Source organism: Canis lupus, chromosome 28, assembly GCF_003254725.2.
Source record: "Canis lupus dingo isolate Sandy chromosome 28, ASM325472v2, whole genome shotgun sequence".
Lineage (NCBI taxonomy): Eukaryota > Metazoa > Chordata > Mammalia > Carnivora > Canidae > Canis > Canis lupus.
This window is the reverse complement of record NC_064270.1, coordinates 30,529,747-30,551,972: the sequence shown is the minus strand read 5'-3', so window position 1 is coordinate 30,551,972 and position 22,226 is coordinate 30,529,747. Positions and strand designations below refer to the sequence as shown.

The 22,226-nt window shown below is 41.2% G+C and overlaps 2 long non-coding RNA genes across 2 annotated transcripts in view; one reads left to right on the top strand and one right to left on the bottom strand.

Moving 5' to 3' along the window:
• Nucleotides 1-22,226, bottom strand: part of LOC112672606 (uncharacterized) — a 73,953-nt gene that overhangs the window by 5,555 nt on the left and 46,172 nt on the right. The gene's annotated exons all lie outside the window — the stretch shown is intronic.
• On the top strand, nt 14,537-20,608 carry LOC112672607 (uncharacterized). Its single transcript, XR_003144383.3, has 3 exons — nt 14,537-15,342; nt 19,628-19,777; nt 20,364-20,608. It is a non-coding gene; the product is annotated as an uncharacterized LOC112672607 (long non-coding RNA).

The following is a 22,226-nucleotide window of genomic DNA, read 5'->3' as shown; positions in this document are numbered from 1 at the left end:
GAAGTAGAATTGCTGGATAATATGATATTTCTATTTTTAACGTTTTGGGGAATCACCATACTGTTTTCTTCCATAGTGGCCATACCACTTTATATTTCTGCCAACAGTGCACAAGGTTCTAATTTCTCCACATCTCCCTAACACCTGTTTGCTCCTTTCAATAGTAGTTATCCTAGTGGGTATGTAGTGGTACTTAATTATGGTTTTGATGTTCATTTCCCTGATGATTAGTTATATTGAACATCTTGTCATGTGCTTATTGGCCATTTGTATGTCTTCCTGGGAGAAACGTCCAATCAAGTCCTTGACCCACTTTTTAATTGAGTTGTTTGATTTTTTTTTATTATTGTTGAGTTTATTATTGTTGAGTTTTATTATTGTTGAGAAGTTGCTTATACATCATAGATACTAGCCCTTTATCTGGGGTTAAGTGTTAGAGTTTTAGCTCTTACATTTAGGTCTTTGATCCATGTGATTTTTTTATATATAGTGTAAGATAAGGACCCAATTTTATCCTTTCACATGGGGAATCCAGTTTTCTCAACATCATTTGTTGAAAAGACTTTCTTTCCCTCACTGAATGGTCTCATAGTTTTCTGAAAATCATTTGACCATACACAACGGGTTCATTTCTCAGGTCTGTCTTCTATCGCACTGGTTGGTATGTATGTCTTTGTACTAATGCAACACTATTTTGATTATTGAAACTTCATAAGAAATCAGCCTTGTAAAATGATTTTTTTAAATCAGAATGTGTGAGACCTCCAACTTTGTTCTTTTTCAGTACCTCTTCGACTATTTAAGGTCCCTTGAGATTCCACATGAATTTCTGAATAGCTTTTTCAATTTCTGAAAAAAAAAAAAAAAGACAAAAAAACACCACTGTTTTTCTTTCAATGGGGATTACACTGAATGTGTAGGTAACCTGGGGTGCTACTTACCTCTGAGCAATATTAAGTCTTCAATTCCATGAACATGGGATGTTTTCCCACTCATCTGTGTCTTCAATTTCCTTCATCAAATTCCCTTCAGTGTTTGCCAAGTTTTCAGTTGTACATCTTTCATCTCCTTGGTTAAGTTTATTCCTAAATATTCTATTCTTCTTGATAGTATTCTAAATGGAATTGTTTTCTCCATGTCCTTCTAGGGTTATTCATTGGTAGCATACAAAAATGGAACTGATTTTTAAATGTGTTGATTTTGTATCTGGCAGCTTTGTTGAGTTATTTATTACCTGTCACAGGTGTGTATGCAAGCCATCTTTAAGGTTTTCTATACATAACTTCTGTTGCATGCAAACAGAGACAATTTTACTTCTTCCTATTCAATTTCAATGGCTTTTCTTTTTTTGACTAATATTTCTGGCTGGAACTTCTAGTTGACTTATGTTGAACAGAGGTGGCAAAAGCAAGTATCCTTATCTCACTCCCGATCTTAGAGGAAAAGTTTTTAGTCTTTCACAATTGAGTATAATGTTAGCTGTGAGCTTTTCATATATTGCCTTTACTGATTTACTTCTATTCCTAGTTAATGCATTCATCTTAATGCATTCATTTTTTTAACTTGAATAAATCTTAGTTCCCTGTTACTTGCAATCAAAATATTCTTCACTGACACAAGCATATTGTAATGTTTGCAAATGCTTGGTACAGGCAAAGGTGAGCATGTGGTGGATATCCTGTATAGTTTAAACACATCTCAAGGTTTGGGAGGCAGCCCTGACCAGCATGTTACTGTGATTGCTAGGATTGCAGAAATGGACTTCTATGCAGTCTGGTGTGTTTTGGTCTCTTTCCGGATAGACGAGCCACCTATATGGATTGTAGAATTGCACATCTGTGTGTTAATACACATTATACCATTGAAGAAGGTAGAAATGGACCAAGAAACTTCATCATAAAAGGCAGAGCACATAAGTCCCAAAAAGGGAGAGGAAATCTGACCAGTACCTAGCAACTAGAGGTTTTGGGCATCAATGTAAATGAAAGGCCATGCATGGTGCGACTGCATGTCACTCTCACTCCCCAAGCTCCAGAGGCAGAGGTGAGTTCATGCTGCTTCTACAACCCCAGAGTACATCATACCTCACTGATGCCAAGCACACTCAGAGTACTTGAGCACCATGTGATTTTTAGAACTAGTTTGATTTATGGCAAATGAGAGGGTTAAGCCAGGGTGTGATTAAACCTACTCCATTTGTCAGCACTTGGAATTTGTGGGCAGCATACTGGCTGCTGATAACAATGACAGAAAAAACCTGAAACCAGCTGGGCCAGGGCTTTGGTGAACACAGCTGGGGGTGCTCCTAATGGTACTCCTCTAACAACCTCAGGTTCCAGGTACGGAGCTTTTCAAAGCCCATTTGTCCCACTATTTTCAGATGGATAAGCTAAAACCTGGGACCAAAACAAAAACAAAAAACAAAAAACAAAAAAAAACACAGAGTGACATCTTTTATGCACAGAATGTTTGCCAAGTTCGTCATCCCTGCTGCTACCCCTGGACAATTCCCTCAACTCTTAGTCAACTTCTTCCATCCTGTCCCACGGTGATGGCACTGCCTGCGAGCAGCCCTCCCTCCTCTGTCAATGAATCCCCCTGCAATTGTTGCTCACACCTCCACTCTGCACTGACTCTATTCCTTGGCACTGTACCCAGTTGTGCAGCAATGTCTCCCCCAATCGGTGGGCAGCTCCCAGCAGCAGAGGCCTCTTTTTCTTACCTTTATATCTATTCCATCCTCTTCTCCCCAAAGCCCTGCATGATGCTCACACAGAGTAGGGACATAACATATGCATATTACATTGAAATAAATTGAATCTCCCGTTAAAGAAATACTAGGACTGGGCCTTTTAGGAGGTGAACAGTCTCAGGCTGCTGCAAACAGGGAGAGGAAGGAGCTTCCCCAGAGAAGAGACCTTGCAGACAGCGCACAGTGGGAGTGAAACAGCGCGCGCTCCCCACCCCGCAGGCGCTGGATCTCCAGCAGAACTCTTACACCTGCCAGAGAACCACTTGGCAGTGGGCAAAGTGGGTTTTCCACTCACAGCTTCACCCACATCCATCTCCAAGGAGAGAACAGGTTGCTGACTCCTAGGTAATTATATGAACTCAGATCATTCCATTGGCTCTGTGAAATTGGATGCAAAGGGGAGGGAAAGTTTAAAGGGAATCCTCAAGCATTAATATCCTAGGAAAATTACTCTGAAACAATACATTTCAGCTCAGCCTGAGAGAGGCTGGCTGGCTGGCCGGAGGCCGAGAGCTTGACCGCCTCCTGAGTACCCATCATTGGGAGGCCCTCCTGGGCACCCCATCACATGGGGAACTTGGAGCTCATGCAGGATTCTGATGCAGCTGTGCCGGCCGGCCTGGGCATCTGCATTTAAACAAACACCCAGGGGCTCCGATGCCCGGGCCAGTGAAATCGGCTTAGGGAAGCAGAGCTTAGGGAAGCAGAGCTGTGGGGGTGGTTGGTGGGGGGGACACTGGCAGGAACCCCACCAGGGAAACGGCCCTGCCCTGAGCTCACTGCTATGCTTTGTGGTGGGAACTAAGGCAAGATGCAGGCGGGGCAGCTGCCCTTCAGGTCCGAAATACGACATTGGATCAGGCAAAGAGGTGGCCGTGAGGCTGTCCTCTTTCCAAGGCGGGCAGGGCAAAGCGTTGGGCCTCCCGCACCCCGCAGGCCTCTTGCGCAGGCTTCCCCTCCTCGCCCTCCATCCAGTGCTGAGCACAGGGGAGGCAAAATCACATCGCAGGCAAATGCAAAACAGGTTTTTCTTGTTTTTTTTTGTTTGTTTGTTTTTTAATTAACACTACTTTATATTTCAGGGGAATTAATTTTAAACATAACTGTCTCCATCTGGTAAATTTTCAGACCTGCTCCAGAGAGTCACTGACTACTGGAATTTTGCAGACACACAGTAAAAAGCACAGTGGGACAAGAGAGGAGGAAGGTGGCTTCAGGGGTTGTGCAGAGCCTTTTTGCGATGACTCAGTTTTCCAGAGTGGGTAGGATTAGACATTGATTTACAATTTCTAATCTCATCTCAACCGCACTGGCAAGCCCTGAGCATTGGGTAAACACCGAAGAGGTGACTCAGCAACATGCAGAACACTTTTAATCCAGAAACAAAAAATACATACACATCCTCAGCTGAATGTTAAGAGATTTTCTAAACTATGTGGTGAGAAGATGCTGTTGCCAAGTTGAAATATAGTTGGAAAGCTTTTAGAAGATGAGCTGTTTGGGGCTTGAGATTGTTTCCCAGATGAGGGACTCCAGCAAAGTTTTAATCATAGAAGGGTCTCCTGAAATATATTGAATGAAAATTAAGGCTGTAATTGTTGAAGTCGTTCAGTACTTGGGGTTTGAATTCAGACAGATCGGGGTTTGAATCCACCTTTGTTTTTGTTTTGTTTTGTTTTTTTAATCTTTTTAGCTGTGTGGCCATAGGCAAGCCACACAACCTTTCCGAGCTCAATGTCTTCATCTGTAAAATGAGTATAATAATAGCAGCTATGAAGATTAAATGCAATAAGACAGCCCTGGTGGGGGAAAATTTGTTGATTTTTCTTCACTGATTTTTTTTTTTTAATGCTCTTCCTTGAGAATTGGTGTGATGCAAGAACTTCTTGCCATGACGTCAAGCCCCAAAGCCTACTCACTTGCTCCCACTGTCCTTGAGGCAGCAGAAGGGTGACTTAAACTTAGACCTGTGATTCAAGAGCAGGAGGGAGAGAAACAGAAAATGTGGGGGTAGAGTCCAGCCCAGGGACAACAGCTTGCATCCTTTACCCCAGGGCCAGTGGGCATCAGGGGCTGAACCAGCCTGTAATTGTGGGTGATCTCTGGTTCTGGGTATCCAACTCCTCCTGTTCCAGGCCATCTCTTGAGTGTAGGTTCTCAGTTTTCTCATTTTGCTTCCTGAAGTCTTGCCCAGAAATTCCTTTTCTGCTGAAATTAACCAGGGTTGGAGGAGCTGGAGGTTGAGTGAATCACCAGTGCTCGATCTCATCAATCCTTCATGACAGAATCTCCACAGAAACCCTACTGGAAGGGGTTTGGAGAGCTTCCGGGTTGCTTTATGCATCCATGAGCTGAGAAGGTGCTGTACCCCAAACTCCATGGGGACAAAAGCTCTTGTACTTTGGACCCTTCTGGACCTCATCCTCTGTACCTCTTCATTTGGCTTTGCATTTGCATTCGTATCCTTTGTAATATTCTCTATAATTGACTACTAATGATAAATAAAGTATTTTTCTGGGTTCTGTGAGCTGTTGTAGCAAATTACGGAACCTGAACTAGGCACACCCAGTCTGTAGCCAGGCCAGGCAGAAGGGTGGGTAACCTGGGGACCCAGTGTTTGCCGTTGGCATCTGAAGAGAGGGGCAGTCTTCTGGTACTGAGCCGTTAACCTGTGGGGACTGCACTACTCTGGGCAGTTAATGTCAGAATTGGATTAAATTTCAGCACACCCAGTTGGTGTCCCCATAGAATCTGGGGAACTGCTTGGTGTGGAAAATCTACACATTTGCTGTCAGAAGTTTTGTGAGTAGAGAAACAGTTTTCATTTAATGCCTCATACCAAAGAAGTCAAAACCCTTAGCAGAAGTCAGAACTCCTGGATTCCTATCCATTTTCCTTTGACCATACCATATTTCTCTTAGACATTGTGCAGAGGAAGTCTAAGAGTTGCCGAAATGGCATTACCAAAAAATGCCTGCCCTGCATTTCTATATCAGAAAGTAAACCATAAGTGGAAAAAAAATCCCAAATTTGGATCTTCGAAGAAAAAGCACAAAATGGAATTACACTGTGTTATCTCAGCTATGTTCCCTCCTAATAAAATCCTTCTTCAGAATTCCATCCATATTTTAATGTTTGGGTTTAAACGAATTTAAAATTATTTCAATATGAATCCAGTGAGGTCTTTGAAAATCCAGATTCCAATCAGGAAATGTAGAAGGACGATTGAAATTATTTGGTATATATAGAAGGCTACCTGAGACTGTATAAACCAGGATTTTCAAAGAAACAGAACCAGGAGAGACACAAAGATGGGTAGATAATGTGTGTATGTATGTGTATGTGTCTGTGTGTGTGTGTGTGTCTGTGTGTGTATTATATATATTATATATATATAATATACAGAGAAATTTATTTTAAGGAATTGGCTCAAGTGGGTGTGGAGTCTGGCAAACCTGAAATTCATAGGGCCGGCAGGGTAGAAACTCAGGAAGGAATGTTGTTCAACTTTTTTTTTTTTTTTTTTTTTAATTTTTTTTAATTTTTATTTATTTATGATAGTCACAGAGAGAGAGAGAGAGAGGCAGAGACATAGGCAGAGGGAGAAGCAGGCTCCATGCACCGGGAGCCCGATGTGGGATTCGATCCTGGGTCTCCAGAATCGCGCCCTGGGCCAAAGGCAGGCGCCAAACCGCTGCGCCACCCAGGGATCCCCTGTTGTTCAACTTTTGAGGCATAATTTCTTCTCTGGGGAACCTCAGATTTTGCTTCACCTGATTGGATGAGGCCACCCACACTATCAAGGGTAATCTTTTATTTAAAGTCAACTAACTGTAGATGTTAGCAATGTCTACAAAATTCCTTCATAGCAAAACTTAGACTAGCACTTGATTCAATAATTGGGTGCTATAACTTAGCCAAGTTGACACATAAAATTAACCATCATCACAGGCTTAGCAGAACTCAACAATTCATTTCAAACCTTTGCCACAATCCAGCCAAGTGAATTATTTGGCAAGCTACACGGATCATAAAAATTAATTTGATTAATCACATTCTCCATTTCATTCATTTTGCCAACATTACTTATCACTTTACAACACACATTATACCTCTCTCTCTCTCTCTCTTTCTATATATATATATACATATATATAAAATTATACACATATTATAAATATATATATATATATATAAAATCTAATACAACGTAACTTTCAAATGTGTGTGCTCCAAAATGAGCCTTATTTTGCTCATTTCCTCCACAAACTGGCTATATTTTAAGTGAATATTTTAAATTACTTTTTCTATGGATGATGGCCCTGGATTCATTACATCTCCCTTTTTTTCTTCAGATGATGATATACTTGCATTTTCATTTCAAACCATTATGTAGTTATTGTTTAGAGCCTGGAAAACCAATCTGCTCTCTACCCTGTCCCTCCAATGATTTTGCCATATTGAGATGCAGAAAGAGAAAAGCTATCCCACTTCATATGGAAGCTGTGACTATAATGCAGCAGGACATTTGATGGCCATTAACCTCTTACTTAATTACTTTGGCAAATGTGGTTCCAAAAAAAGAAAAAAAAAAAAAACTAGATAAGAAAATCAGAAAATCCATGCCTGCTTCCCCACAACAAACACAGGTCAGTCTGCAAGTGTGCAGTACTAGTAAGATTCAAAGCACAGTGAGACTTAATAATAATTCCTGGTATTGAGGGAAGGCTTGTTTTTAAAGTGAAAGAATAATCAGGAAGACTCCTTGACTAACCGATCCTCATCTGTTTGTTTTCTCCAGACTTTATGGCTATCATTCTGTTAGATAATACCCTGGACAAACCATAATCCAGAGTGATTTAATTAGCTTTAATAATAACACTTGCCTGTGCTCAGTCCTTCCAGAGATTCATTGCAACATTAGGGCATAAATGCCTGCCATTGGGAATGCCTGTTTATAACTCTCACCTCTGGACTCTCATAAAACCAAAGAAATATCGTAGCCTTTTCCATCTTCATTTACCAATTAATTGATTAATTCCCCTCATCCTCCCACCTGGTGAAGATAACATGCTCTTTGGGTCCAGCCAACATCCCACACACCAACAGTGTCTCAGAAACAAACTGACTTCCTTGGATTTTCCAAAGCCTGTTTCTTTCTCTCCTTTGAATTGGTACCTCCAGAGGTCATTTTCACCAACATACAACATTTGCTGGCACAGACACAACCTAAATCTGTGATCCCCTCTCATTGGCCTTGAAGGAGACCAAACAGTTTGCATGCCTCACCTCTCAAGAATGAACTTGGAATGCTTTTTTTGCTTGGTCAGGGAATACTCCAGATAATTGGAGGTTTGTTGGATTTGTTTTTTTTTTTTTGTTTTTTTGTTTTTTTAAATAATTTGGAGTTATGTTCGTTTCCACTCAATCTGGAATCTACCTAATGAAAGCCTTTGCAACAAGGCAATATTTAGATTTACCAGTTTATCTGTGGTCTTAAGAAATTAAATAACTGAAAGATGAATTTAAAAACAGAATCCCACAGAGATCTTTATAATAAGTATATAACCAGAACAAACTACTCCCCTTATATTTTAAAATGTGTTACATTTATTATAAAGTTAGTCCCTTCATCCTGGAGAGAGGCATAAGTGAATCAACAGAAACAAAATATCAGGGAACTGTTTTATGAGAGACTCAAAAGATAACATGATTTCCAAATATTTTTTTCACAAAATGTTAACACTATCTTAGGCTGGTTAAAGCCTACATTTAAAACATTTCGCTTTGGCAGCTAAGGCGCTGTCCACACTCCTGGAAACCTTTGAAAGACATAAAAAGTTCTTCATTGGTAGATATCAGTATATCAGTATATTGATCATCTGAGCAGTGATTGACATTTTCTAGAATAATCTCTTTAATACTTGAAGACAATGCACAGAGATCCTGTTTACAATGAATTAGCTGCTGATTTTCAGCAGTTGAATTAACAGATATGACTAAATGCAATTATCAGGTATCCCAACAATTTTGCCCAAAAGAGCCCAGCAAAAAACAAAACTGGTGAAGGGGAAGTTCACAGAAGGCAGAGTGACTGGATCAACATTTCTTTAGGGTTAAAGGTAGGGTTCTTAAAAAAGCAGGCGGTCTATCTCCTCCTCAGAAAAAAAAAAATGAAAGATCAAAGTGAAAACAGAGCAAACATCATTAAAAGTTGGGGAAGGAAAGAGGGGAGGGAGGAAGGGAGGGAGGCACAGAAGCATCTTTTACATGATCACTGAAGGAAATCCAATTTGCTTTTTGCAATTTTGAAAATAAAATCCAGGATAACATTAACTAAGGGGAAAAACATTTTTTAATAAAGGGAAATAAAGAATGAAGATCCAATGTCTGCCTCAGGACAAGCAGCTGCTTCCCTGAGTCCCAGGCTTTGAGTGCCCCAGGGTCAAGCTGAAGCCTTGCTTTCCATCTCCAGACAAAAGGGAAGAGAAAATTTAAATGGTGAAGATTACAAAGACACAAGTAAATAAAGGGGTGGCCCCCACGAGAATCAAATCAAAGGAAATATGCAAGTTTCCAGAACACTGATAGTTTCTATCTAAAATAAGTTAAGATTATGATTAAAGGCAGATTTCCAGAGAGCTTAGCTGATATATTTTAAAGAAATGTCAAAAACTAGTGAAACTGGCTCTTCGGTAATGGTAAACAGTGAGGGAAGAAGAAAGAGTTGTATGGCTGAACTAAGTCTCAAAAATGTAAATGCTTTAAACAGTTGAACCAGCGGTGCCTGGGTGGTACAATCCATGAAGCTTCCAACTCTTGACTTTAGCTCAGGTCATGATCTCGAGGGTCACGAGGTCAAGCCTTGCATCGGGCTCCGCACTCAATGAGGAGCCTGCTGGAGGTTCTCTCTCCCTCTGCCCCAACTCCCACCACTCATGCTCATTCTCTCTCTAAAATAAATAAATAAATCTTTTTAAAAAATGTCAAACCAGTTTATCTGATATTAGGGATCCATCCACTCCATCACAACAACCCCCACCCCTCATTAAACCTGGCTTTAATCCAAGTGCTTGGTTACTCCTCTCCCTTGGGGTTCAAGTCATGAGTGGAAAGGACTTGCCCAGATTAAGAGCCAGGTGGTACTTATTATTTACCCACAGACTGTGTACTGCCTAGTTTCAGCTGTACATCAGAGATGTCTTCTGGAAACAAAAAATTAGAACCAGCGGCGTCAACCACCACAACAAACAATACAAATACTGTCACCGACCACAAACTGACCTATGAGCTTCCTGTGGGTCAACACAAAACAAGAAACATGATGGGAACATAATTTCCATTTGATCATTTGTCAGACTAAAGACAGGAAACACACCTTCATCCTAGATTCCTCACTGTCCTTTGTTCTTCACAACTGGTTAAGTAAAGCCTCATAATGGTACTTCCCTCTTTCCATCTGTCTTCTGCACTCCCACACGGCCACTGCTGCTCAGTGTCAGGTGGCTCACCTTCACTCTTACAGGAACCCTCTGCCCAAGCCTCCCTTCCCAGGTCCTTCTGATTCCTCTCTTGGCCTGTGAGTCCAACCATCTGATCACATCATTGCCTGGTGGACATCCTTTGGGGCTCCTCAGTGTCTCCACTTAGCTTCTATAATATCGGGGTGCACCTCCCCACTAGGTGCAAAGAGTTATGCCAAGAATACAGGAAGCTGCAGAACAAACACTAAACGTCTTTCAGAAGCTATAATTTTACTCAAAGATTTGGGAGGGAAAACAATTTAATTGTGTCCACAACATAGGGTTACATGCAAAAGTTATATAAAACTTTGAGTGGAAAGCCAAGACTTTAAAATAATGTTATACCTGGATGGCCACTTTGGACTCAGCTTTCAGAATGGACCATGAGGATTTCAGAGAAAACATTAAAAAGATCTGGACATGACAAAAAGTCTGAATTCTGTTCACGCCTTTTCCACACCAGTCTTGTTTGTGGAAATTTATACTATGGAAGCCGCAGTCATGTGCCAAAAACATATGCAAAAGGGGATTCATCTCAGCATTATTCACAATAGGAAAGAGCTGTAATGATTTAAATGATTATAGACAATAACTGTTTCATTTTATAAAATGTGGCAGAAATATATAAACTGATATAAAATATGTTTGAGATATGTTGGTAAGTGCAAATGCTAATTAGAAAGTAGTATTTTATCACTCACCATATAAGAACAAGTATCAAGGCATCAGACTGGTCTTCCTTCAGAACATGAGAGACTCCTAACTCTGTGAAATGAACTAGGGGTGGTGGAAGGGGAGGTGGGCGGGGGGTGGGGGTGACTGGGTGGCGGGCACTGAGGTGGGCACTTGACGGGATGAGCACTGGGTGTTATTCTATATGTTGATAAATTGAACACCAATAAAAAATAAATTTATTTAAAAACAAAAACAAAAAGGCTGTGGAAGGGGAGGTGGGTGGTGGGATGGGGTGACCCGGTGATAGGCACTGAGGAGGACACTTGACGGGATGAGCGTGGCAGCTATACTATATGTTGGAAAATTGAATTTAAATTTAAAAATGTAAAATAAATTAACAAATTAATTTAAAAAAAAAAGATTGGTCTTCCTTGGTTGGAAGGCATGGTTGGCAATTTTTAAATTGCTTGTATTTTTTTTAAATAAATGGGTATTGCTTTTACCCATTCATTACAATGGGTAAATAAAGGAATAAGATATATAAAGATATAAATAAAGATATATAAAGATATAAACAGAGGAATTTCTTTCTGTGAGGAGGGGAGCTGGGAACTCCCAACTTTTTGATCCATTATTCAGGATCTGGCCCCTCTCTCCCTCCTCAGCTTCGTTCCTTGCCACTTCCACCCTGGTCCTTCACCCACCAATAGTAGTTGGGTAACTATAGCTTTTCAAACAGGAGAAGCTCCCTCATGGCTTTGTGTTGAGTGCCTTCGTCTCTGCCTGACATGTCCTTCTTTAACTTTCGTATTTGAAGAATAACTTTTCAGATGATAATTTGGCTTTCCATTGGAACTTCATGGACAGAAAGAACAATCTGGCCACATAATCCAACTGCATACCACCCACCACCCCCCACCACCCCCACACACACGTACATGCTAACACTCCTCAGTGTAAATGAGTAAAGACTTCTGCTTCTATAAGTCGGCCTTTGTATGCTTGGTCCCTGTGAGTCACCCCGGACAGACAGAGTCATACCAGAAGTCTCTGACATGAGAAATTTCTCACTCACACAGCTGATGCCCAATTTCTCCATCGTGGCAAAAGCAGTAAATGCCATCCTGTGAGCCCTACTGAAACAGCCCACCAAGTAGCCTTCATCCTTGGGCAACAAACCACCCCAGTACCATTCTTTCAGCCAGGCTGAAGCCTCAGCTTTCCACTGTCATCATGGGAAGCTCAATAACTCAATTATTTGACAAGCCAGGGAGCTTCACTCCAGTTGTTCCAATAACAGAAATTTCACCCGACAATAGATCAAGAAAAGGCAATGCCCAAAGATAAATCCATGAACTTTTTGGTTTTTTTTCACTGTATATATAGTTTTATGCACTGGATGTGTTCCAGGCAGAGTGTGAGTTTGAGAGACATTAATAAAGAAAATATAATTTACACTCTCACAGTGGCTTCATCAAACCTGACACTTTGGCTTCTTCAATGAAGAGTACTTCTTAGTCTTTAGTCAACAAGCCGCCTCCAATTTCACACACATATAAGAGGGTGCAACAGGAAGAGACAGTGAACAAGAATCCTGACAAGGTTTTGTTTCCAGGAACTGGCAGGAACTGTCCAACAATGTCTGGGCCCCTGCCCATCCTAGTCAGAAATGTCATTTCTAAAGCTCAATTGCTCTGATGCATGATACTAGAGGCAAGATGGGGTATTAGTAGCATGCTGTAAAGATCTTCAACGAGGCATGTGTCGGCTCTTAGTCATCTGCTGCCATTTCTTCATGAGGCAGCGAAATGTCTGAGGATTTCCTCTTTGCTTTTAGAATGAATTTTTAAATCTGAAAAGGAAGCCTTTGTCAGCACGGTTTATACTCTTGCCTGCTTTGGTGAAGAGAAATGGTATCCACAGAAGCACATTTCTCAAGCTAAAAAGATCCAAAGGAAGAAAATAAAACTCAGGGATGAAACGCTTCTTTCAGGACCAATTCGAAGCCTCTGCCCAAACACAGGTATTGCCAAGTGCCACAGTGTACCTCAGATTGCATCAGAGTTAATAGCCTAAGCCACATATTTTCAGTCCCACCTGAGTAAGCAAAAGTAATGAATGGCGATTATCATGGAGATATTATGCTTATAGTCTCTTGTCTACAATCCATCTGCTTCAAGAAGAATGGGTATTAAAAAAATCCTCAATCTCACTAGTAATCATGGAAATGCAAATTAACTTTGAGATGTCACTTTTCACCTTTGAAAGTGCAAAGTTTAAAATATATATATTTATTTACTTATTTCAGAGAGAGCCTGAGTGAAAGGGGGAGAGGGGGAGGGGATCTCAAGCAGACTCTGTGCTGAGCAAGGAGCATGACATGGGGCTTGATCTCACAACCCTGAGGATCATGACCTGTGCCAAAACCAAGAGTTAGACACTTAACTATGCCCCCAGGAGCCCCTGAAAGTACAAAGTTTTAAAATGCTGGGATCTTTTTTCCAGCGTTCTTTTTTCCTTGGGATCTTTTTTCCCAGGTGAGAAATCAGAAAACACAATTCCTAATGACTTGATCCATAAGGAAACTCATTATCTTGCAACACAAGTGTGGTTGTAGAGAGCTTCAGGGCTGGTCCCCCATAATGTCTTCACGGGCCCAGATCCTCACTAGCCTCCTGCTCTGCCCACATCAGCTCGTTGGCTCACTCCTACCATGGTCAGTCACAGGATGGCCCCAGCAGCACATTTTCACACATTAACATCCAAAAGCAGAAAAACAAATAAAACCCTGCCTCTTCTTCAATCTCTTTAAAATGTAGGAAGTTCCTCCAGGAGCCCCCTAGAAGACTGCCCCCTCTACCCTCTTATAGGCCTGATCTAGTGGTTCTCAAAGTGTGGTCCTTGGACCACCACCACCAGCAGCACCTCCAAAATGCAATCTCTCAGCCCATCCTGGACCTACTGTCTCAGGATAAGGCTGCTTCTGTTGCTCCAGTTTGAGAACCACTGGCCTAAGCCAATCAATTGACAAGGGGGTTGGAATGACCACTGTTGATCCATTCCCTTGGGCTGGGTATGGAGCCACCTCTCCTGAGCACAAGGGTCTCACCTTGCTGACCTCTACCCTACCTGTCCACTTGCAGGATGATCCCTAACTTGTTGCACTCTGTATCATTAGCATGTTTTCCAGCTGTGGGGACAGAAAACCTAACTCCAGAGGTCTTTAACAATGAGGAGAGTTTATCAATTCATTCAGAGTAAGTGTAACACATAGGGTTAATTCAGATATTTACTTCTCTAAACTGTAGGTAACTTCTTCTCACTTATATTCCTCTCCTCCTTTCTTTGTGGGGGACAGAGGAGGGAGTGAGATCCTGTCCCAGTGGTAAAATATACTGATAAATTCTTTGATACTCCTCCTTTCAAAAAGTAAAGCCCGATTGCCCTCCTCTTGAATGTGGGCTGTACTTAGTGACACATCTCTAATAAATAGAATGTGGTAGACATGATGATGTGTGACTTCCAATACTGTGTCACAAAAGATACCATGGCTTTCTCCTTGCTGTCTTCTCCTGGGTCACTCGCTCTGAGGGAAGCCCAGTTGTCATGTTGTGAATACCCAAGCACGCTAGAGATGGGTCTACGTAGAACTAAGACCTCCTACCAACAAGTCTTGTACCATCTTGGAAAGTGAATCCTCCAGCCCAGTCACATCTGCAGATAATGTAACCCTGGCTGACATTGTGACTCTAGCCTTAAGATTCATGAGATACCCAGATCCAGAACTATCTAGCTAAGCTGCTCAATAATTCCTGACACGGAGGAACAATGAAATAATGCTTGAGTGTTTTTAAGACAAAAAAAAAAATGTTGGCATGATTCTTTATATAGCAATGCATAACTAATAGAAACCCCTAGTATAATGCCTTGAGCTTCTGGGGCTACTTGAGTTTTAGTTTACAAACTTTTCTTCTTACCAAGACATGTGTGTTTCCCCAACAGGAGTGGGCTCTTTTCTTCCTATGCTTTGGGCCTGTTGCTGATTCTGGTGCACTGTGGGGCAAACTTCTTCCTTGCTTGTGCTGATTATCTTCTACTTAGATGACCTGACATCTCTTCCTGCATCCGATTCCCATAGCCTTGTCTTGCTCCTTGCCACTTTCCTATTTGCATCCTAACAGAGATCTACTGGAAAGAAACTGCATCTCACCCTACAGCACTGACTTTAAATGTAGAAGTTTCCTGCCATGTGTCACTGTGGGTGAAGGAAAAGTTAAGAAGACGTGATTCAGGGCAAACTTCAAAACCCACTCAGAAGAATGGTGAGGACATCTGCTGAGACATCATCATTTTCTGGAAATTTAAAGCAAATTGACATGATCTTTCTTGCAGGTAACTCAATTCCTCTGACTTAGCTAAGGCTGTGCTTCTCCTCTGCCTGGAGTATAGGTGGCCAATGACTCTCTAGGCCTGCGTCAATAGAATGAGCCCATAGATGCTTCCGTATGGATGGATGCCCAGGTCAAGGGTACAGTGGGGGAAATGAAGCCAGCCCACCTGACGCGAATATACTGCCCTGGAGCTTGTCAATTCCAAGAGCCATACCTAGGGTGCCCCAACTGAAACTCAGAGTCCAAGATCGTTTTTCCCATAGAATGGCAAAAGAACCACCTGCAAGTTCTCGTTAAAGAAACAGTTTCCTCACCCCATCCATGGCCCGCTGGCCAATTTTGATGTACCCTAGTTTTTGAGAACTACAGCTATTTTTAAATTGAGGTATGGTTTACATACAATAAAATGTACAGAGTGTCCTGTTTAGAAATTGACAGTTGTGTACACCTGTGAAACTACCTTAAAACAGGAGCATTTCTATCACCCCAGAAAATCATCTCTTGCTCCTTTCCAATCAACCCCACCCCCAAAAGCCAAGACTATTGAGTTTCTATGTTCATACAGAATTTTCCCCAGAACTATTGCTTTTTGAAACACTTAGGCTAAAAAAAATTTTTTTATCTGTCAATTGAGAGCTCTAAATAATCCATTTCAGCATAGCAGGAGGAAGAGACTCCAATTGTCCATTTGAGGGGACTGTTCCATTTCCCTAGGAAAGCCAGCCAAAGGGGCCTTTTTAGCAATGCAAATACAGCCTTCTGCATTGACAAAGTGGATGGAAATGTGACTCTGAGGGACTGAAACTGCACTGGGAGGATCTGAAAGGTTTCTGTGCTGGATGCAGGGCTGCAGCTCTTAGGCACTGAAGGAAAAAAAAAAAAAACATGTGAAGGACAGCGGAGGGGTTGCCCTAGCACCTGCCTCCACCCTGAGCCCTTTGGAAAGGGACCAGCCATCCAGGGTTAGGGGTTGAGTGGCCCAAAGTAGAAGGGATTATTTTTATGAGGGACCTTGTGACAATCTGGACTCAGACAAGCATCCTCAGCAAAGGTGGTTATTAAGAATGTGGGGGAAAAATAAAATAATAAAAAGAAAATAAAAAATAAAAAGAATGTGGGGGGATAGGGTAACTGGGTGATGGGCATTAAGGAGGGCACTTGATGGAATGAGCACTAGGTGTTATATGCAACTGATAAGTCACTAAATTCTACCTCTGAAACTAATAATACACTATATGTTAACTAAATTGAATTTAAATAAAAAGTTAAAGAAAAAAAATACTATTTGGGGAAAAAAAGAAAATGAACAGAGGGTTCTGAGTAAGACAATATGGCCCTGTAGGCTGACTTTGCTACTGATTACTTGTGTGGCCTTGGACAAATGACTTAATGTCATTGAGCTTTGGTTTTGCTCATCTGTAAATGGGAATAATAACCACACGATGTTGATGTGAGGATTAAGTGGGGGAATACAAGTGAAGTGCTTAGCATGTATTTATGTTGTATTTAGTAAACATTAAACAATCGTTATTATTGCTATTATCATTAAAGCAGTCAAAAATTAAAAAAAATAAAAGAATGGGGATGCCTGGGTGGCTCAGTGGTTGAGCACCTGCCTTCAGCCCAGGGTGTGGTCCTGGAGCCCCAGGATCAAGTCCCACATCGGGCTCCTCACATGGACCCTGCTTCTCCCTCTGCCTGTGTCCCTGCCTCTCTCTCTCTCTCTCTCTCTCTCTCTCGCATGAATAAATAAATTCTTTAAAAAAAAAGAAAAGAATGGCACTTTCTCTATCAAGCTTCCTACTAACCTACTGCTGGCATTTACAGAAGACTTTGATACCTACATATATATTTGGTGTCTACCCCTCCCCATTGAATGAATTGTCTTATTTGTTCTAAGATAGTGGTTTCGTTAATTTGCCAGGGTTTTCTAAATACATATCTTCTGAAAATAGGACATTTTTATGTTTTCCTAATTGTTATAACAGATTTTTTTCTGCCTTATCACGTTTACAGTTATGAAATTATTTTAATGTCCTTTAGAAAGAAGATACTGGTGTCGAATTTTTTGCCAGGCTGAAAATGATAAGAGTTAGTTAGAGCAGCTGTCACCAGAGCAAACAGCAGAGGCCACGTCAGTAGTTTGGGTGTGATGGGACAATGGCTGGTGGTAACTGAGAAGCAGAAGAATCCTATCTGAGAGAGGGTCTAGATGAACAAATGGTGGGTTGAGAAGACAAAGCCAACATAGACCATGGCTCCTAATGCTAGTGGTTTCCTTGACCACAAAACCATGAAAAGAGCTCTGTTTGACTCAATCCTGAGATCTTAAAAAGAGAAGAGAAAGAGATTAAGTATGCAGCTTAGTTTATGACAGATCTGTGACTAAAGGAGTCATGACAAAATAGCAAACACCTTTACTTTCTGCTTTTTATCTAGTGTGGCCCTTAACCTACCAACAAGCACAACATATTTTAAGAATTCAAGTTTGATTTCAATCATTGCAGTTTGCAAATCAGTCTTTCGTTCCTTTGGGATTTCAGGTGCATAGAATTGGAGAGATGTGCTTCATCTGACCACCACCTCAAATCAGTTTATGGCATATTAGCATCAAGAGTCCAGAAACATCCCCATTTTTATCCTTAATATTTCAAAATTTTACTTTTGTCCCCTTCACCTAACTCCTAATCCCATTCCACTATATGTAAAATTCTTATCTCACATTTAACTTTCCTGAATGACCTTAGTTATAGCTAAAGGAATTAACAATATTTTACTAGTGTGGGTTTTTTCCCCACAAACAAGATTGTGCTGGGTAGCTCATTTGACTTTTTACTTTTTTTCACTGAATGTTATGTTTGAGATTTATCAATGTTTCTTCTATGTATATATAAGGAGTATTGAGGTTGACAATAACATGAACATCTGGTGGTCCCCCACGTGCTGTTAGATTGCTCGTACCACGGACACCCAGAGGACCCATCAGATTCAACCAGCCTCTTTCCCTCTATAAGTAACTGTACCCCAAATTTTATTGCTTCCTTATCTTTATTAGTTTTGCCATACATATCATTTACTCCTCAGAATATATTGTCTGGTTTCTCATGGTTTTCAACTTTACATAAAAGGAATTACATACATTTTTATATAACTTTTAAAAATTCAATATTTTTTACAAGATTTTATTTATTTATTTATTTGAGAGGGAGAGAGCACAAGTGGGGTGAGGAGCAGAGGGAGAAGCAGACTCCTCACTGAGCAGGAAGCCCAACTCAGGGCTCGATTTCTGAACTTCGGGATCATGACCTGAACCAAAGGCAGACACCCCAAATTACTGAGCCACCCAGGTGCCCCTAAAAATTCAATATTATGTGCACAATTCCCTCCTACAGATGCTTATAAGTCTTGTGTATTAATTTTCATAACTGTGCATCATTATCGATCCATTCTTCAGCCTCAGACATTTGGATTGTTTCCAGTGTTTTACAAACAAAGCTGTATGAATGTTCCTAAGCATATGTGCAGGAGCTTCTCTCTAGCACAAAGCAGAATTGCTGGGTGAGGAGTGCACACATCTCCAACTTTCACTTGATGCCACGCTGACGTCCAAAGGGCCTGCGGCAACTGGAGCTTCCACCAGCAGAGGATAAGTGTGCCAATGACTCCGAGCTCTCAAAGGCTTGATACTGTCAGAATTAAACTTCTGTCAGTATTATAACTGTAAACTATGTTTTTTTTTTTTAAGATTTTATTTATTTATTCATTTGAGACACACAGAGAGAGGCAGAGACATAGGCAAGGGGAGAAGCAGGCTCCGTGCAGGGAGTCTGACATGGGACTCGATCCCAGGACTCCAGGATCATAACCTGAGCCAAAGGCAGATGCTCAACCACTGAGCCACCCAGGCATCCCTAAACTATGGCTTTAATTTGAATTTCCTTGATAACCAATGAACTTGATAATATTTTTTTAATACATTTATCAATCATTGAGTGAAGTGATTGTTGAAGTCTTTAGTCTTTTTTCTCTGTTGGGCTTTTTCTTGGGTTTGATTAGTAAATAGATGATTATTTTTAACTGCTATATGATACTCCGGAGATTTTACACATGTGCCATATTTATCAATTCCTCTTATGGATGGCTATTTAGCTTATTTCCAACCCTTTGCTATTACAAGCAATGCTGTGGTAAACATCTTTGTATATGGGTCTTGGTATAGGGAAGAAACTTCCCCCAAAGCGGAATTGCTGGGTCTTTGAGTATGTGCATATTCCGTTTCCCTAAAGGCTGACAAACTGCCCTCCGAAAATAGCAGCACTGATTTCCCATCCTCTCCAACTTCTCATCCTCCTACAAGTTAATGAAGATTTCCATTTATTCTTCCACACATTTGCCAGCAGTGGACATCATATCATCATTAAGCCAACTAACTCTAGGTAGGTACTGTCTCATTTGGTCTGTAAAAAATCTAGGAAGGTAGAAAATGAAAACAAGCCAGCATGTTTCTAGTACTTTACAATTTGGGAAGCACTCTCATCTGCATGACCTACCTCAGTTTATGGCCAAATCCTATCACTCATTCCCTTGCAAACCATACTCAAAGCCAGCAGGCTTCATTCTCTAAATTCAACATGCTGCTTCACACTTCCATATGGATATAGGTGTCTTGCCAATAGCAAGTATTCCCACCCCCACCCCCCGCCAAATTTTCCAAACCCTGGTCAATCATAGAATATCCTATATTCCAGGGAAGCAGATGAAACCAGAGATGGATCTCTGTCATTGGGATCTTCAAGAGGAGGACATGGCTCTGTCATCCTCTCCCAGGGGACCCTGCCTCCTCCCCGGCTACAGAAAGTAGGGGGTTCCTGAGACATGGAAAGGGGGTTGGATACTTGTCAGCCAAAAATCAGGACAAGTTGTCCAGCACAGAGGTTATAAATAATAGGGCAGTTAAGGACACAGGGCTCCTGTCTTTTCTCCCCAAACATAACCTTTCCCCTTCTTGTTTTCTTCTTCCAGTGTTTGGTGGCAAGTTTGAGATAAAGAATGAGCCACAGGACCATAATTGGTCAGGCATTCCCACCAATGGGAGCTCGTTCACGAATTGTTTATTTTTCTGGAGCTTTGTGACTATGTTCCTTATGTTGACAATATGTCATTCTAATGATTTCATTTTAGCAGTAATGAATTATGACTTCGCTCCTGCAGCAAGGCATATGGCATCCCTTTTCAATCCCAAGTGAATCAATGTTGTAATAATGAACACCAACTTCATCAATAACATTAGAAAATATAAAATGCTGTTCTCCAGCCATTGGCATCTCTTTCTGTAATCTCTGCACTCCATCATTTTGACTAATATTTTCTAGATTTAGCTGCCTTTTTATTTACAAAATGTTCATGCATGTCTGCCTGAATTATAACTTCCAGGGTGTGATTTCACTAATAATTTTTGAGGACTGTGTTGAGTCTTTTCACACACCAGACCTATTGTTTGTAATGGAGACAAGCTGGACTCAGAAAGTCATTTGGTCAAAAGTCCGAGGGATAGAGCCAGGATTTTAACCACGAGTTTAGACCTCAAAATCAAATACTTTGTCTTCCATGCTATGTGACAAGTTTGCAGAGTTTTGTTGTTTTTTAAATATCGTACATTGAATTCCTGACAATTTATTTAGTTTTCTTAAGAATCCTAAAGGAATTTGAATGGTATCACTTCATCCATGATATTTGAGTCCCTGTGGAGTGAAAGGCCAAGCCAACATTTTGTATAGCACCTCATCCCATTATGTGGAGACTCAGCCTGGACGCTATCAGACTCAACCAGTTTCCCCTCTGAGGGGTGTCAGGTTGAGGCTGGGGAGACCCTCCCCAACCAGCCGGCTGCCTTAACTGACATTTTCATTCCCTTATCCCTGTAAGAATCAATACCAACAAATCTGAGTCTCTGGATTTCCAGCTATACAGCTTTATGTGTATAGATTTATGCCTTTGAATATCTTAGGAATCTGTCTAGAATGGATGAGAATACCCCCACGTTTTCAAGTTTCAAATTTCAATCTTCTGATAATAGTTTGGCTCAGATTAAGCTAAGCCTACAGAAAACTTTATAAGAATATGATAAGTCATTTAAGATAAAGAGTCTGGAGACAGGTTACTTAGAGGTCATAAAATTGTCACTATCACAGGCGTGCTTTTTTTTAAAGATTAATTAATTTATTTATTCATGATAGACACAGGGAGAGAGAGAGAGAGAGAGAGAGAGAGAGAGGCAGAGACACAGGAGGAGGGAGAAGCAGGCTCCATGCCGGGAGCCCAACGTGGGACTCGATCCCAGGACTCCAGGATCACGCCCTGGGCCAAAGGCAGGTGCTAAACTGCCAAGCCACCCAGGGATCCCCACAGGTGTGCTTTCTTAAGTTTTCTCTTCCACGCCCCTGTGCCTTTCTGAGTGCTGTTGCCACTGTCTGAACACAACCCAGCTGTTCCCTGTCATTGCCTTCCATCTGCCTGTAAAATGCCCAGCTCAGAAGCCATGTCCTCACGACTGAAACCCTTCCGACATCCCTACCTGTCCCTTCTAATGGTCACTCCCTGTTCCTACACAACATTGCATTCATGTGATCATTCCGATCACTCCTCTAGCAAACCCTCACTGACAACCTACCATGTGCCAGGCACCACCCTAGGCCCTAAGAGACACCCATGAATCAACAGAAAAAGTGCCTGCCATGTGGAGATTACACTCCAGCTGGAAACAAAGGACAAAATACACAGCACATAAAGGAAATATAGCCAGTGATTTGTGCAATAGAGAAAACAGAGCAGGGAAAGATGGGTCCAGGGCATGGAAGTGTGAAAGAAGCTTCCAGTTTAAAATAG